Source organism: Stegostoma tigrinum, chromosome 32 (genome assembly GCF_030684315.1).
Source record: "Stegostoma tigrinum isolate sSteTig4 chromosome 32, sSteTig4.hap1, whole genome shotgun sequence".
Classification (NCBI taxonomy): Eukaryota; Metazoa; Chordata; class Chondrichthyes; order Orectolobiformes; family Stegostomatidae; genus Stegostoma; species Stegostoma tigrinum.
In genome coordinates this window covers 4,176,737-4,195,436 of record NC_081385.1, presented here as the reverse complement: position 1 = coordinate 4,195,436, position 18,700 = coordinate 4,176,737, and the positions used below count along the sequence as shown (strand labels likewise).

The 18,700-nt window shown below is 42.6% G+C and overlaps 1 long non-coding RNA gene across 1 annotated transcript in view; it reads right to left on the bottom strand.

Annotated features, from left to right (window-relative positions):
• The window catches only part of LOC132206160 (uncharacterized), an 83,558-nt gene extending 65,345 nt beyond the window's left edge, over positions 1–18,213 (bottom strand). Inside the window, exons 1-2 of the long non-coding RNA XR_009442869.1 lie at positions 18,109–18,213; positions 12,789–12,912 (exon numbers count right to left, since the gene is read on the bottom strand). This is a non-coding gene — a long non-coding RNA (uncharacterized LOC132206160). The remainder of the gene's footprint in view (positions 1–12,788; positions 12,913–18,108) is intronic.
• Positions 18,214–18,700: the final 487 nt, after the last annotated feature.

The following is an 18,700-nucleotide window of genomic DNA, read 5'->3' as shown; positions in this document are numbered from 1 at the left end:
GCATATACCAAATGGCCATTGTATTATATGCTCCATGGAGTTCTGAAGCTACATGGATCACGACAGCAAAAGCTTCAACATGACTGGTTAAGGGACTTTATAGATGAATTTCCCTTTTAAGTATATTTGTCTATGTGTGGTTAAACCATTATTCCTTTCTTCAATAAATTTAAAATGGGAAAACATTGTTTTATATTAGCTTCAATTTTTCAGGTTAGAATTGATGAAAATTACAATTTCTTTTTGGGGAGAATTCTTTACATGTCTGAGCTTTCAGAAGTTCCATGGTAGCTAGTAGATCCGTGCAATCTTTGTAACTGTGCCCCCAATTACCTATTTTGTAATTCCTGACACCATCTAACAAAAATAAATGGACATGCCGCAGAATTAGTGTTTGACTCTCTGTATAATGCTAATCTGTTAATTGATCCTTCTAACAGCTCCATTTAGCACCTCATCACTCACCCAGTAATCACACTCAACAGCCAATTTATTGCAAGGTTCGAAAGCACAACGAAAGCTTCCGATTTCAAATAAACCTTTGGACTATAACCTTGTATGGGGTGACTTCTGGCCTTGCCCACCCCAGTTCAACACTGGCACCTCTACATCATGCCTCTAATTTATTGCTGCCAATCAGCCAAGGATTTAAAGACTTGGCTTTGTCATCACAAGGTACACTTTGGGAGTCTCATCTTGAGTATTTGTTGCTGTCCTTTTTTAATTTCATGAAGATTTTTATAAAAAAAGTATTAAGCAGATTCTCTACGCTACTGCTCAAAGTGAACTAGAAGAGACTCTGGCTCAGATTTGGTTCAGTGATCAACACTCGTGATTCAAGTCCCAATCCAGACACTTGAGCAAGTAATCTCGCCAACATTCCTGCCACCAGTGCTGAGGAGTGCTGCACTGCGGAATATGCTGCCTTTCAGTTCAGATGTCAAATGAGTTCCCATGGCACTATTTCAAAGAAGAGCAGGGATTTATTTCCAAATATAAAAACAAAATACTGTGGATGCTGAAAATCTGAAATAAACGCATTACTGGGAGTGCTAATCAGGTCAGGCACTATCTCTACAGAGAGAAACAGGGTTAATGTTTCTATTAAGGTCAGACAGCAGCAATGGAGACAGAAACATAGTGAGCAATTCAACTATTTTTCATCATCATTTGAGAGAAGCTGAAACATGAACCCTGTTCCCAGATGCTGAGTAGTTCACGAGCTGTGTTCCTTGATGGTCAATATTCATTGTTCAACTACCATCACAAAAACAAAGTTTCTGTTTTACCCGCTGTGTCAGACAGCAGTTAGTGAGAGGGAATTGGTTAGCTTGGATGGCTGGCTGGTTTGTGATACAGAGTGAAACCAAAAGCATGGGTTCAATTCCTGCACTGGTTGAGGTTACCGTGAAGGACTCTCCCCCTCAACCTTTCCCCTTGTCTGAGGCATGGTGACCTTCAGATTAAACCACTACCATTCATCTCTGTCTAATGAGACAACAGCCCTTTGGACAGGTAGGGCTATGGTACCTGTGCCTTTTTAATGAGAGTTTCAAAAATCTTCTCGCTACAGGATAGCAACATCAGATGAGGAGAACGTTTTTTTCTTCAAGGATCGATAGCCTTTGGAACATTTCCCTCAAAATACTGGAAGCAAATTGTTTGAACTTTTAAGAGAGAGTATAGAATCCTGATAAAGGAAATGGGTGAAAAGTTACCAGGGCTGGGTGAGAATACGGAGTCATCAGGTCAGCTGCAATGTTACTGAATGATGTAGCAGACTCAATGGACTTACTCCTGATTCATATATTCACATCAGAGTCCAGACTCTAACCACATCTCCCTTCATCTGCCCCAACTTCTGCATCTTGGGTTTAGGCTTCACTAAAAGCTGGCTGAGGCAGTACAACAGTCACTAAATGAGGAGCTGGAAGTAGAAGGCCCAAATACAATCCCAATGGGAATATGCCGCCACTATACACCCAACTCAGCCATTTTTCCTTTTAACATTAATTAGATGGCTGTATAATGGGCAACTGTTTCATTTCTGGCCATTTTGTACCCCTGCCAAAGATGGCGCTTCACATTTAGCATTGTTGAACCTTCGCATCAGGAAAGTGGCTCCCTCACATTTTCCCCACCCCGGGTCACGACTTAAACAACACAAGAACAAACTGAAAATTCCTGATAACTCTTGGGTCAATAATGTCCTTTCGGGAAGGAAACTGCCATCCTTACTAGGTCCAGCCTACATGGGAATTCGCAGCTACAGCAGTGTAGTTGACTCTTAACAGTTAGAGATGGGTAATAAATGCTTGACTCGTCAACGATGCCCTCATTCCATGAATAAATAAAAAAACTAGAGAGTTTCAAAACAGGTCCTGCATTTATCTTTTGCAAATTTCCTCCAACACTGGCCCCCTTACACAGCTCTCATTCCCTTCATCCCACAATTACTAATGCTATCTTTAAGAACTTATATCTTTAGCTTTGGAATTCCACCCTGAAACTCTCCTGCTGTCTTTCTTTCCATAACACTCTCTGTAAACCTTTCTCTTTGACCAGGTCTTTGGTCAGTTCTCCTAATATCTCTTGCTTTGCTTTAATGTCCAATTTTGTCTGATCACAATGTAGTGAAGAGTCATTGGAGCATTTTATTACAAGGGTGCAATATAGATGAAACTTGTTGTTGAATTAAACAGGCAGGTTAATGGGAATTGGAAACCTAAAACTGTCTGCAGAGTGGGATGAGGAGTCTCCCTACCTTGTGGCACCTGAGCACATCATATCAGAAGGCAATCTCAATCAACACCTAAAAAATATCCAGACGATCAAGTCATTTAGTTTGTTGCTGTTTGCGGCAGCTTGCTGTGACAAACTGGTTGCTGCTCTTATCTATAAAACAACAATGGCGACACCTTAGAGGTAATTCATTGCTTGTAAATGACTTTGGGACTCCCTGGGGAAAATAAAGGTTCTCTCTAAATTCACATTTTCCTCTACCACTTTCTGCTACGACCAAGGTTTCTGAGAATTACAGAAACATCTCAATGTCTGAAGATATTATCGATCTGTAATGAGTTTAGGATTTGGGAGCAGCCTCACTGATGGTCAGGTTTTTGCTCATTATCTCAGCCTTGGGAACAAATCACGGAGTCAGTGTTTTAATATTCCACTACTGATGGATTATCAGAAAGTAACATCCCTAATAGAGACATCGTTAATTCATCAGCCTCTCTGCAGTCTTAATAAAGGAGATGATTGGTCAGATTGAATGGGATTTACCTATTAATTTGACATCTGTGAGGACGTCAGCCAATTAATGTCACATTGGATTTGCATGTTATATATGGCAAATTTCCCATTTAAATGCATCAGGACTTATTCCAAGAACATGACTATTAAAGCCTTGTCATTCCACATGCATAGTTTACATCAACTTATTCTCGCCCATCTCAACTCTCCATAATGGACTGTAGGAACTAGTATGCACAGTAGGGACCAGTCAGGCAACTAAGACTCCAAAACATTCACTCATTCTCAAATCTTACTGTTTTGCATAAGCCTGCTGTGATCCAGGGAGTATGTCCTTAGCACTAACATCATTGTCTTTCAGGGTCATTAATTACTTCAGTGCATCATTATTGATCTAACCTCCAACCAGACACTCATCCAATTAACTGCTGCTAACATTACACTACACAAGTTGGTGCTGAGTTTATATGGTTCCAGCCTTAGCTCAGGTTCCTTTACACAATGGTGTTCCAGACCTACAGCCCAACCCTGGGTGATGGCAGACAGTGGGCAATACTGACTTTGCTGGTCACTGAGCATCTAGAAATGGTACCTTATACACTTAAGGAGTGATTTCACTGAAGTTTTCAAGGTGTTAACGGGAAGTAATAGGATAGATAGAGAAGAGTTATTTCTACTGGCTAAAGAGTTTAGGATCATGGAACATAATCTAAAAACTAAAGCCAGACTTTTCAGGGACTAAATTAGGAAACACCATTCTGTGAAAAGATAATAAAATGTGAGGCTGGATGAACACAGCAGGCCAAGCAGCATCTCAGGAGCACAAAAGCTGACGTTTCGGGCCTAGACCCTTCTCCATTCTGTGAAAATTTGCTTTCACAAATGACAATCAATAGTGAGCTAATAGTTCTTCATAAATCTGAGATAGATAGTGTGTTCTCAGAATTCACTAACAGCCAATTTAAAATATCACTTGGGCATTGCTTATGCTTGTTGGTCATAAACAGGGAGTTGTCTACTACAAGGAAAAGGACTAAGTCTTGTATTTAGCTATTTTTGAGTTAAACAAAGCCTCGAGGGACTGTGGTTTCCTGGTTTATTCTCCAAGACAACACCTTGACCAATCAGTCAACTTGCCAACCAATCAGCACCCTTTTCTCCAGGATTCTCGTGTCTGTTCTGAGGAGTGCAAAAAGCTTTGACAGCTCATCCTTCATTGTGAACAATGGTACATTCTTGTTAACAAGGAAGATTACAGGACATAGAGATAAGTAGTAGGTCAGCCAGGATCTTGTTAAATGGTGCAGCAGGGCTGGAGGAATTGAGTGGTCTTCTCTCACTCCTACATTCTGCCCAAGATTCCTTTTTTTTGTCGATTTCAATGCTAGACATGACATATTGTGGTGGCTAATTAATTCTTAATCAGATTACGCTATCACCTAGAAAGTTAAAACTGCCAGCCAATGAAGGAGAGTCACCAAGATTCCCTTTGAAATGGTGAGTTTATTTATGATGAGTACTTTTTTTTCTACTGTTCAGTATCCCTAAATCTTTATCACATGGCCACTACACTGAGCACAGAAGAAGCCTGAGCAATTTTTTTCAGGCAGCTGCATATCTACAAATGTGGGCAGTTTAGCAGCAAAGCCAATAGTCACCACTAACATTTAGTGAAAAGCAATGCAGGTAATTTGTGCAGAGCGAGGTCTCCTGTGTTAAATGAGGTGATGGTCCAGTTGTTTTGCCCAGCACATTGGGGAGAACTTTCTTGCTCTTCTTTGGATTTTGGATCTGAGAGGACAGTCAGTTTAATGCCTCATTCAAAGGACAGCATCACAGACAGTACAGCATTCCATCAATTCTGTCCACCTGAAGTAATATGATAAATGTTTAACAATTCCAGAGGAATCCTGATCTTTTATTCAATGAGTCCAATTGAAAACTGAATTGATGATCATGGGGCAGTGACGGGGCTAAAGCTATCCCTAATGTTTCTCCTCCTGATCTCCTGGCCTTTAATATCTGTAAAGCAAGCACTTCAGTGAGGCTCCAGTGGGTTACTGGCCATTTCAGGAAGAGTTGGCAAGTGGAGTTGGTGGGGGATTGTAAAGGGTAGGAATTAAATACACAAAGGGTTGAAGGGGTTTGAGGGGGAACATCTAGTTGCTTTGCCTGGAAGGAAACATGAACAGTTCCATAGAAAACCTGAGAGGTGAAAGCTAATTTGAGTCAAATGGCAAAACAGTCTCTGTTGAATGTTTAGACCAGGCCACCAGCATGGACTCTTTCTATGGAAATAGTAACTGGTTGTAGGAATTGAATATTTTTACAGGAGTACCTAGTATTTTTAGGTCAGCCGTCAAAATGAACCCAAATCTAAAGTCTGGTCTCTCTAAAAACTTCTAGATCAGGGTTTGATTAATGTGCGTATTGAGTTTTGTTGCTTTGCTATTATACCCTTTCAAAAGGAGAAGTTATTACACTCAAAATTACTCTTTTTAGATTTCCATTAATAAAATTCCTCCACATGAGATGTCGTAGCATCTTGAAGGGTATGTTTGGCTGGGCAGACCATTGTGCTAAGACCCAAAACTGGGCATTGTTGCTGTTGTAAGTCTGGGTTTCATGTAGGACGATGGATTAGTGAATGAAGCTGTGTCCAATATCACAGCATAATGATGCAGTACCCAGGGGCTATGATGATTTGTGTGACAGAATTATGGTTTTGCACAAACTGCCCTTTTGCCCAAACATCTTTAAACTAAAATGACAAAGGAGTACTTCATTCATTCTGAAACTAAATGGGTGGGACGTGATTTTAAACTAATTCACGAGGCAGGAGTCCAGTGGAATGGGTGAGAATCCCATGGAATGGCTGGAAAATTCTACCTAAGTTGACAGGGAAAGATTCTATTTTACAAAATGCCTCTTGGCGAGATTCTTTGAAGATGGGGAAGAGCTTATGCCTATCAGGAAGTGGCAGCCAACTCTAACAATTAGCCCTCTGCTGCCTAGCTTCAATCTCAGTCACTTTTCCCAGAAAGTTCTTTTGATAAGATGACTGAGCCGACACACAGAAACAACAACAAGATCCCTCTCACGGTGTTTAAACTCAAAGTTGACAGGCTAACCCATTAATAATTCAATTGGAAGTAACAGAAAACCTCGTAATATAACTGCACAGGGACTGAAGCAACATCTTGAACTAATGAGATAACACAGTGTGGAGCTGGAAGAGCACAGCAGGCCAGGCAGCATCAGAGGAGCAGGAAAGCTGACGCTTCAGGTTGGGACCCTTCTGGCCTGTATTCCTCCAGCTCCACACTTTGTTGTCTCTGGCTCCAGCATTGGCAGTTCTTGCTATCTCATCTTGAACTATTGGTTGTGTTTGTAGGTTGTATCAGCTGGAGAATAGTGAAGGTGTGGAACTTACTGCCTCATAGTGTGGCAGATGAAGCAAAACACTTTGTTGCATTTAAAGGGCAGTTTCATGTCACAGAAGAGAAAAGAAGACAGGGTGTGGTGGGAGAGATTATTAAGGTCAGAGATGGCTCATCTGAATTGCAAACACTAGAGTAATTGGGCTAAACACTAGTGTATAGGTTCAAGGTAATAGCTTACGATTCAATATAAACTGAAATTGCTGCAGAAACTGAACAGGTCTGGCAACATTTGTGGAGAGAGAAATAGAGTCAATGTTTCAGGTCCAGTGACCCTTCTGCAGATCGTGAAGCAGCAACTAGTTTTGAAGAAGGATCATTGGACTTGAAATGTTACCAATGCTTTCTGCTCACAGATGCTGCCAGACCTGTTGAGTTTCTCCAGTGAGTTCTGTTTATGTTTCAGATTTCCAGTATTTAAACTCCTTTGTTTTATCTTATGATTCAATTCTGTTTAAAATATTTCCCTGCCTTGGCCATGGTAAATGAAAGGTACACCTTGGGAGGAGTCTTACAGATCAGCAGATACAGAAGAAAAATTTCTGTTGCACATATTAAGCGTTCTTGTTATCCCATGTTGTGATTTCATAGCCAATCATTTCCTCTTTATTTAAAGATGGAAAAGGGAAGTTGGACTAATTTTGCTGAAATTCACCACTGTCACCTGATGGGTCCCATGGTTAACTGCATTGCCAAGTACCAGACTACAGTGTCAGTCACTGTAGTGGGTAGCTGTGACAATGCCTCAATTTGCATCCACAGATCTGGGTCAGGGTAGGGTATGGCTTTGCTTGTGATGTTCCAGTCCAAAGACACTCAGCAACAATTTGGACTCAATAGCTGTGACTTGGGCAGACCACATTATGAATGAGACCTATTGATAATAATCACAGCAGGAATCTTCATTCCCTGGGAAAGGATGAGAGGTAATTGGGGAAGTGGGAATGATCTTGGAGGAAGGAAAGGATTTGTCAAACAATTTTCAATGGATGATGCCTCTTTAATATATCCAGGAATGTTGTATGTACTCAGTTTTTCTTTACTAATCTCCTCTATGCACAACTGAGGCTCTTGATAACATTTGGTGATAACCCATAGCCTCAGCGACAGGACATGTCACTTACAGCAGTTCCTGTGAGGGCACAGAGCAAATAAAATCTCACTAAGTGAACAAATCATCATAACCCTGACTACCGCATCATTATGCTGTGATATTGGACACAGCTTCCCTCACTAACCCATTGACCTACACGGAACTCAGATTTACAACAGCATACAAGATAGGAGAAACGGCAGACCATTCAGGCCCGCAAGCCTGCTCCACCATTCAATAACTCTACAACGCATCTTTGACCTCAACTTCCAGCCCATCTGCATAGTCTTTAGCATGCAAATATTTACCAATCTCAGTCTTCAAAATATTCAGAGATGGAATATTCACAGCTCTTTGGGATGAAGAACTCCAAAGATTCACAAACCTCTTCATTTCAGTCCTAAATGATCTGACCTCTTGTCCTCGGAATGTGACCTTCAGTTCTACATTGTCCAGCAGGGGGCAAACTGCCTCTCGGCATCCACCCTGCCAAGCTCCTAAAGAATTTTGTCAGTTTCAGGTAAATCACTTCCCACTCATCTGGAGAGCAAAAACTCATTTTGCTCATTCTCTCTCTAAAAGGCTAACTGTCGTGCCAAGAATCAACATTTACAACTTCCCCTTATTGTGCCTTTACATTTTTGGAAATCTATCGTTCTTGGCTTAAACATTCCTTAAATATCTAAACATGTGTGTTTTACCACCTCCCCACAAACAGAAATGAATGTAGAAGTCATGAGAAGAACCTTTTCTCTTTCATTTGATTTCATCAGAACCCCATCTACTGAACATTTTGCCATAAAAGCAGAGTTTTATACATTCTCAGTGTGTGGGCATCGTGGATGTTTCTATTTTGTGAGGCTGTCACAGGGTACAGTTAAAAGTCATTTACATTGATGTGATCTGGAGTTACGTATCAGCCCAAAGTGGGCAAAAGCAGCAGGTGTTCTACCCTAAAGGGCCAAATGAAACAGTTCAATTTTTTGTTACTGACAATCGAGTAGCCTCATGGTCCCCTTTGTCAACAAAAGCTTTTATTTCTAGATCTACCTGTCATAAATCAGCTTGTTTTTTTTCTAAACCAAGTTCAAGGTGCTCTATAAATATAAGTTGGTGATGTTGAAATGACTGGGTGCAATGTTACCAGACGAGACTTGAGAGGCTGGACACTGAGCTGGTTAACATGGGAGGAAGTACCATGCCAATCTAATCCTGGCACCACTCACCAAAAACACATTCACAGAAACTAGTATCTATCTAGTTCATGCTCCTGATAGTCCCATGGTACGATAATAGGGTTCTGGATGTGAGTTTGCTCGCTGAGCTGGAAGGTTCGTTTTCAGACGTTTCATCACCATACTAGGTAACATCATCAGTGAGCCTCCGACGAAGCGCTGGTGTTATGTCCCGCTTTCTATTTATCTGGTTAGGTTTCCTAGGGTTGGTGATGTCATTTCCTGCGTTGGTGATGTCATTTCCTGTTCTTTTTCTCAGGGGATGGTAGATTGGCTCCAAATCAATGTGTTTGTTGATGGAGTTCCGGTTGGAATGCCATGCTTCTAGGAATTCTCGTGCGTGTCTCTGTTTGGCTTGTCCTAGGATGGATGTGTTGTCCCAATCAAAGTGGTGTCCTTCCTCATCTGTATGTCAGGATACGAGTGATAGTGGGTCATGTCGTTTTGTGGCTAGTTGATGTTCATGTATCCTGGTGGCTAGCTTTCTGCCTGTTTGTCCAATGTAGTGTTGTCCAACACTACATTGGACAAACTGACAGAAAGCTAGCCACCAGGATACATGAACATCAACTAGTCACAAAACGACATGACCCACTATCACTCGTATCCTTACTTACAGATGAGGAAGGACACCACTTTGATTGGGACAACACATCCATCCTAGGACAAGCCAAACAGAGACACGCACGAGAATTCCTAGAAGCATGGCATTCCAACCGGAACTCCATCAACAAACACATTGATTTGGTGCCAATCTACCATCCCCTGAGAAAAAGAACAGGAAATGACATCACCAACGCAGGAAATGACATCACCAACCCTAGGAAACCTAACCAGATAAATAGAAAGCGGGACATAACACCAGCGCTTCGTCGGAGGCTCACTGATGATGTTACCTAGTATGGTGATGAAACGTCTGAAAACGAACCTTCCAGCTCAGCGAGCAAACTCACATCCAGAACCTCAACCTGAACTACAAATCTTCTCAAAACTCGCTAGATAATAGAGTTGTTGATTACATTCAATCTGCGTCAATGAGTCCATAACAGACATGAGGCGAGATTCCCCACAAACCCCATGTCAAATCCAGAGGTGGAGAGTTTCAGGAATAACAGATCAAAACTGATCTGTTGACCCCAAGCCATGTTACACTCACCACATGTTATGTCTCAAATAATTAGCACACTGGATCTTAACAAGATTACTGGATAGCAATTTGATTAAAAGGCAACTTTTTAAAAGTAGACCTCTTGCCCCAGAGCTAAACGGTGAAGACCAACTGTAGGGCCCCTGCTTGATGGAGAATACTTGATTCAACACCAGTCTGGGGTCTCTCTGATTTACATGGCTGATGAGCACAGTTGATGGAGTATTGATCTACTAGGTATCTGGTATCTGGCCACTGGGAAGTAGGGGACACTGAGTGAAGAAGTGCAAAAAGGAAAAACCAACACACCCATAAACTCTCCCTCAGTGACCCCACCCCAAAGAAAACCGATACACACTGACAGGTTGCTACTGTTAAGAAAAATCCTCAAGTCAAGCAACAGAGAGACCTGCAGGGAGCAAAGTGTTATTAAATACTGTCGTTTCAGACACCGACACTTTTCTCTGTAAAATCAACTTTTTGAAAGACTTGCTCGTGATCACTCCGCCAGAACTTTCTAACAGGAGGCCAGATACTTACAGACATTTGATGCCTTTCAACCCTGGAGAGCAAACCAACGTGCTTACCATTTTCTCAGTTATAGTGGGGGGGTTTATTTTCCTGGGGGTCGACTGTTCATGACTCGTTTCCCCCGCTGCTGTTGTATGCATGCCCCAGGGAAAGCTAGGAGGTTGTACAGTTATCTCCCTTGGTATAATTCTAAACTATACAACCTACTACCTCAGCCTGAATGCACACAGTAATTGGCTCATCGACTCCTGCAGCAGAGGTACGAAGAGAAGTCTTGTCAGGGGTGGGAGTGAATCAAGGATGGGGTGGGACAGTGAGTGGGCGACTGTAGGTGAGATGAGGGTAGGGATGAGTAGAGGACTGATGACATTAAAGGATGCAAGAGGAAGGGTGAGAGAGGGAACACAAGAGGGGTGGAAAGTGCAGTATCAGTCCAAAATTTAGAGTTTTCTCTAGATGACTATCTTTCTACAGGGGTAGCTGGATGATGCAAACACACCTTGAGGAGGAGAAAAATGTAGAAATCCATAAACATGGCCTTAGTGTATTCAGTTTTATAAATCCAGACAATAGTACATGCAATGGTAGACACAGGCACACAAACCAAAACACACACACACTTGTTCGTACGCAATAACAGATAGATTTTTAGTTTTAATTTTAAGAAAAAAAGATCTTTGCAACACACCTCTCTATGCCATTGATGGGAATGCAGGACCACCCAAATAACAGCTTTCTTCTAACCCCAAGGCCAATGATTCACTGATCTCTTCTTCCCAATAACAATCTCTACTCACTTTCTATCCTTGCCTCCACACCAAGAAGGGATCTTGACAACTATGGTGTCTTCAGTGAGACTGTGCTGTTTACTAGACTCTCAGGACAATGATAGGGAAGCTGTGAACCTCAGAAACAAAATACTGTCAGATTGGCTTGTTGTAGCAGTCTATGCCTGAACCCACATCTCCCCTAAAACACATGTCCCCTCCTTCCTTCATGGCTAGTCCCCAGCAAGAATTCAAAAAGATTTCACCACAAAGGCCTCTGATTGGCTTTTGGGTCACTACGTCCAGGGGGGAGTAAATGACTGGTTAAACAGTCAATTTTTGTTAGGGAGTTGCTTGCTGGAAGCTCAGCTGCATCACTGACTCATGGGTTGGGACTTTTACACTGCCAGCCCCACCCTGTTGTAAAAGAAGAAGCTCAGGACTTAAAATAAAAACTGAAAGAACTGCGGATGTTGGAAATAAGAAACAAAAACAGAAATTGCTGGCAAAGCTCAGCAGGTCTGACAGCATCTATGAAGAGAAATCAGAGTTAACGTTTCGGGCTCAGTGACCCTTCCTGAGAACTGGATTGAAAGTTGGCCCCTCTCAGCGTCAGTAACTGAAGAGGTTCCTGTGCAGCTTGAACCCAGTGGAATGAGTGGCCTGTTCCTGTGCTGTACAGTTTGATGTAATTATCACATGGTTGTTGCTCCAACTTGGGTCCTCAGCACATACAGTACATAAGGAAGCCCTTCCACAACCCTCCTCTCCCCAGCCCCTGGGCTAAGCCTCACAACTGGAATGATCTGAGGCTGAGAATCACCACAAGACATCTTCATATCCCTGTGTTGATCATTTATTGCTGAGGAGAAATTTTGATGTTTCTTTACCACGTAGACACAGACCTATAGACACGAGCTTGTGGGATATGCAAAACACAAGTTCGGATCTACGGGTTAGTGGCAGCTGGCTTTGCAGTTTCAACATCTGTACACATCTAGCTTCTCCCTCATTTCTTTTCATCTCCTTTCCCTTTTTGCTAATGCCTTCCATCCCACTCTCTTCTTCCCCCTCTTATTCCCCTTCTCTCACTTCCCTTTCTCTCTACACATACAGGTTCACACCCATTGTGCAAATTGTGAGCTTGGTCCAAAGCTCCCTGAAATAGAGATCGCCTTTCACTTTGGTTGCCAACTTAAATGAATTTGCAAAATTTCAATGCAGCTTCCCAACTCCAAATCTGACCAAAGATGGGGACAAATTAAAAGCTTTTCCAAAACAATTATAAAAGTAATATTAAAACCCAAAACACCAACACACTGTGATCTAGTTGCTGTATGTGCACATGTAGGGCCATCTGTTAGCTCTCAGTTTCAACTTCTGGCATAGGATGTTGTTGGCTCATCAGGCTGTGTTCTGTCTCACTAGGCCGAGTTCTCTGCTCCTAAAATAGAAAGGAGAAAAATTAAGAAATGAAAAGGAGATTTTTAAAGATTGCAAATGAAATATTTCACTGCTAATAATTCCAAAACGACTAACTCAGGACATTTAAACCAGATAACGCTTTGTAATTTCTTAAACGTTACGAAGGGTGTTCATCTCGTCGTGTCCATCAAATATTGGGCGTTTGTCCGCACATACATTTAAACGCAATTAAAGTTCCTTGATTCAAATCACGGTCAAAATGAGATATAGCGGCAGAATTAAGTGAAAAGTACGATCACTCAATGAAAAAAGCACAACTACTATCAGAAGAATTACTTGACTCAGATTCTGGAAGATTTGCTTTGTACCACAGCGGACTCCTTGGCTAGCTACCCAGGCGCGTTCTGAACGCCAAGCTTGGATACACAGCCTTTGTGTCTTGATTTCGCTCTCTCACTTTCATTCTCGCCTCTCTCCTAAACCTTTCCCTCCTGGAAAAAAGCAACAATGCCTTTGGACCAACTTTAAGTGCGGCTTACAGTCCAAGTCTTCCTCACACACGTTGCAGAATTCCAGAAAGAAACGGCAGAGTGCAGCCGGATTGAGGCAGTCACCCACCCTACTCCGCCCCTTACAAAAGGCAAGCATACGAATTCTGCTAAAAGCTGAGGCACAGGCCTCACCTTGCTGCTCACCGTCTCGCCATCAGAGCCCAGAGAATGAAGAAAGGGAACGCAATAAAGCTGGCGCACTTACACAAAATCCACATACAGCACAACAGGTTTGCTTGTGGGGAGTGAGGGAGAGCGGTCCAAATGGAGCTGCATCCAAGCTCCCCCTCCTCCCTGCCCCTTCCCCACACACCAGACACCACCCTCCTTTCCCTATCTGCTCTCCTCCTTCCACCCAATCTCCCGGCTCATTTTAAGATGCTTCACCGCTTGTGACAATAGGGCCTACCTCGACATTGCGCAGTACCACCGACGTTGAGAACAGCGCTGCCAACACAAATGCTCCGAGCAGGTTTCGGGTAATTCCATAATTCTGGAAAAGCACACAGACAACACAGGCACAAGCAAAATGGGGAGTCTGCCTGCTTTCTGTCGTCCAAATAAAGGATCGCCAAATAGAATTTTATCCTTTGCGAATGGAATTGGTTTCCCTCGCAATTAAATCTGCTGACTGCACAAGCCAGCTGTTTCCCCTTGCTAGCAAAAAAAAATGGCGATTACTATTCTTTTGTTTCATCCGGGTGGGATTAGCAGGGAAATATTTGCGTTGATTTTCATCAACGAAAACAAACAACAAAAAAATGATGGGACAAAGCGTTGCAGCAGTTTTCAGATGGTGTATTTTTGAATTATTTTCCCCCCCCCACCGACTTCGATCTACTGCTGTCCCAACTAAGCAAAGCTGGCATCATGCAGTGCCCGGGCACTGCAGATTCTTACTTAGTACAGCGACAGTACCATTTGGTTGATGGATAGTCATCAGCAGATAGGGAGAAGAGAAAGATTCACAGGCTCACAAAGACTTAGGTAACACACACACACACACACACACAAAGAAATTCAGCCTTTCAATCGCGGTCAAACATCTAATTCCTAGAGCCAGAAAACTTTGAAGGAGCCTTTTTTTAAAGTTTTCTTTTCTCTCTCTAAGCGTTAAATGGCAATTAAGGACGAAAGGGGTGGAAGGAAAGAGAGAGGGAAGGTACGAGAATGAGAGAGAGAGAGAAAGAGCAAAGGGTTTAGAGTGGATCTTGGCACAATGCACAAAGCCCGACAATGTGAATTTTAATATCAGATGGTACCCTGTGAATCTTGAATGCAAAGAAAAGACAAATCTGCTTTGAAATGCAGTTCTGGTGCCAAATAATTTTAACACTTTCGAGACGGAGGCACAGGTCAGGAAAGCAACAGAAAGCGAAGGAAGATTGCAGACGGCTGTCTATGTAGATGTCTGCATCCTGGCAAAGACAAGCAATATGGAGTAACGTTGGCACTGGAGAGCATTAACAGTTGCCCGGCTTTGCACAATTACCCCTTTCTACTTTTCTATTCAAAGTGAATTGCTTCCCTCGAGGCTAATAACTTGAGAGCCACGTTATGTCAAAATAACTGTTTGACAATACCGGCGGGGAGGAGGGGGTGGTGGGAGGTGTAAAGGGGGTGGGGGGGGGGGGAATGGCAGAAAGAAGAGAATGTTCGCTAGAGATGGATGCCAAGAATAAGAAAAAGAACCAAAAAGAGACCATTGTGTCTGCGGTGGTGTTTTCTTTAACTCACCAGGAACGTCCGAAAATTCCCGATCATTGGGTTTTTTTTTAAAACTTTGTGGAGACGGGCGAGGAGCTGGGATATTTTAAGACGGATCTAGACTTCATTCACAGCTTTGTCCACATTGCAGTTAATGAGAATAGATAAATGGAAGCCACTTTTAACTTTCAAAAACAATTTACAAAGTATAAAACTGAGATTAGTGAATTTATGACAGGAGAAAATAACGATGATATTTTAACTAACATGAATAAAACTATGGTCTTCCAGCCCCGCATTCCGCACGCCCCATCGCAACCCCCAACCCTGAACAGACCTAAAAGCAAACCCCTAAAAGCCGTTTAGAGTGTCTAAACTGTTGTTCTGGTCTCTGCTTCAACAGAGCATCAAGAGGCAACATCTGTTTGTAAAATCGCCAACACTGAGCCTTTCAATTTTTTTTGGCATGCTTTTTAGAAGCGGAGAGCCATGACAGAGGGGAGAGAGTATTTACAAGCAGGCTGACTGCAGCACACCGCTTCTTACAATCCCATTTTTTTCTCTCTTCCTCTGCTGATCGGGTTTGAAATGTGGCTTCTCCCTACGTGTGAATAGCTGGATTGGAGGTAGTGTTCCAACATACCTTACCCAGGAAGGACAAGGCAACTTCTGAAGGAGCCTTTTCTCCCCCTCTCTCTCGTGAAGCCAATGACTAATTTTTGTGTGTGTGTGCGTGTGTGTGAAGTGTGCGCGTGTGCATGCCAAGTGGGGGCTGGGGGGGTTGCACAGGTTGGGGGTGGGGGTTCAGTTGAGGAGTAATTTTTTTTTCGTAGTCTTTTCATCACCAATTCTGGGTGGGTTGTTGGGGCAGGCAGTGTTGAGAGGTTGGGGGAAATAGCGACAAAAGCTCATTGGCTTTGCCAACTCCAGGGGCCGGAAGAGAAAAAGAAAAATGCGATGAAGAGGAGAACGAGAGTGGACTTGACAGAAAGAGAAAGAGGGAGAAATAAGAAAGGGCTGACGAAGAGAGAAATGAATGGAGAGGGGAAAGATGGGTGGGGGGGGGGGAATTGGAAAGTAAAGAGATTAGGAGAGAAAAGACGGAAAGAACAGAGAGGGAGAAATGAAGGAAGTAGACATGAGCGAGAGAAGACAAACAAGAGAAGGAAAAAGACAGAAATGTGTGCGAGACAGAGAAAACGGGAGAGAAACGAGACACAGCAAGCACACGGTGATCTCGCTGCTGATCAGAACTGCAATACAGTGAAAGTCAATTATTTTAAAAATTGGAGGAACATAATTCTTCAGAAATAAAAGAGGAATATTGCGGATAATAACATCAAATATACTGGTCAAACAAATGTACAGTTTTAATCTGTTCTCACAAAAACAAAAATCAAACGCATACAAAATAACCAGGCATGTTACTATGGAGACTTGTGTAAACTCTTGAGTATAGGCATGAATCTTGGCCTTTCCCCCATATCCCATCTTGCATTCTGCTCACGGATTACTGCGGCAGTCTTACACCAATCATGGACATTAATCTCGAGCTTCAAATGTGCTGACTGGGAATGAAGCAGCTAGGGATCATTTTTCAAACTGAAAACCTAATTTGCAGCATCACTCACTCACTCACTCACACACACACACATACATACACCGTCACATACAGCCACAAAGAAAGGGAATCAAAAATCAGCGACTGCTTGGAAAAAGGAGGATTCACACTGCAGAACGCTGCTTTCTCATCCCCTCGAAATCACACCCCCATCTCCCCACCTTCCCCCATTCTCTCTCAAGTCGCCTCAATCGTTTGATCAACCATGTAATCACACCACCCAGCACTCCATGTCTGGTGCCAGGCAATTGAGATGCCTGAAGAGCCACCAGCCATTGTACAGCAGTACAGGACCCATTAATGCCAGGGGACAATGAACTGTCTAGACCCTAGCGGCCTTGAAGATACCAAGGCATCTAACTGGGTAGCAGCCAAGTGAAACACTAGGCAATAGGAGTAACTCCTTAGTTGGTATATTCTTTGCAGGCAGAAACATAACATTTTAGAACTAATCGCTCTGCTGCAGTCTTCCAAATCCCATTGTGCAATTCACGCAGTATAATTAACACAAGGCATTAACATATACAGATAGCCAATTAAACTTTGCCAAGATTATTTGTGATGAAGCACAGTATTAGAACGAGTGTCACTGTCTTGTATGGGTATATTTAAGGATGGAGTGTTGCCAGCTACAGCCTCTGAAATACTGGTGCATTTACGGTCGAAGGAAACAAAAGAACATGACCTGTCTCTCTTTCGGAAATGTCTCCGAGGTGGTTGAATTTACAATTATTCAACTTTTTTTTGAAAGTCGTTTTGAGCGTGCCCACCCATCGCCACCATTCTATGTTAAATTGGTTTACAGTGGTCCAAGAAGACAGCTCACCATCATCATCTGAAGAGCAATGAGGGATGGACATCAAATGCCACCAACATTCATATTAATATGCAAAAAAAAGTCCCTGTTCCCACACAAACACATAATCACATGTTAATTTTAAACCTTCAACCTGTGGCAGTTGCCTGAAAGCTTACACTTCAGTATCTTGATGCAATGCCGATTGCCTGAAATGGGTTAAACATAAGAGAGAGAAAAAAAAGTTGTCTGGAGCCAATCTTTTGCCTTCTGTGATTTAACAGTGAACAGCGCAGGGCAGGCTGGCTGCGTAGCAACCTGAGGCTGGCAGACAGCCAACTTATTTCACCAGCAATTGATCGTGGCTCGTAGCCATCATAGCGAGGCCTCAAGAACCAGTACCATCATGCATCTGATATTCACAGTCTGGCGTCCTGCCAAAAATAAATCCTCTATTAAACAGAGAGAGAGGGAGAGGTGGAGAAATAGAGAGAGAAGACAGAAAGCTGCTAAATGCTGAGTTAAAATAAAAGATAATACCTGGCCAAGCAGCATCGAGGTTGTCTGTGCTTTATATTTGTACAGTGTATATTTTTCAGTTGTCACGTTGATTCACATGACTTCAGTCTTTTCTGTGTGTGCCCTAGACTAAGCAGTGGACCGCGCGCTGCTATGCACTAGTTCCTAACCTTAGTTTAACTCTCCTCCCACTCTCTCTGACTGCAGTCCTTCCAAGGGCCAGAGGAAATGGGGTGCTGAGTGCAAAGACTGATCACCTACAGCGCGGAGTAAACTCTGAACTTTGTTGCCTTCTTCATGAAACGGATTTCTGAAGCTATAATTAGTACCTCAGTTACTTCTCTGATTGGAACCTGACGCCAAGTGTTATTTAAGATCCCGCTTTGCCAACATGTCCCATCGAGGTGGTTTGGATTCAGGAGATCAATCTCCTGCCAAGTGATTAGATGTACAATGAACTCGCTCGGTGAAGATATAATTTTCCTGACCAGCTTTCTTCCCCAACAGGCTGTCCTCCTGTGAGCAACGTTCCCTTTTTTCAACATTTTATTTCTCCCTGTGCAGATCACATTTTAGCCAATTATATTGTTAAACAAACCACTTCCTTTCCAAC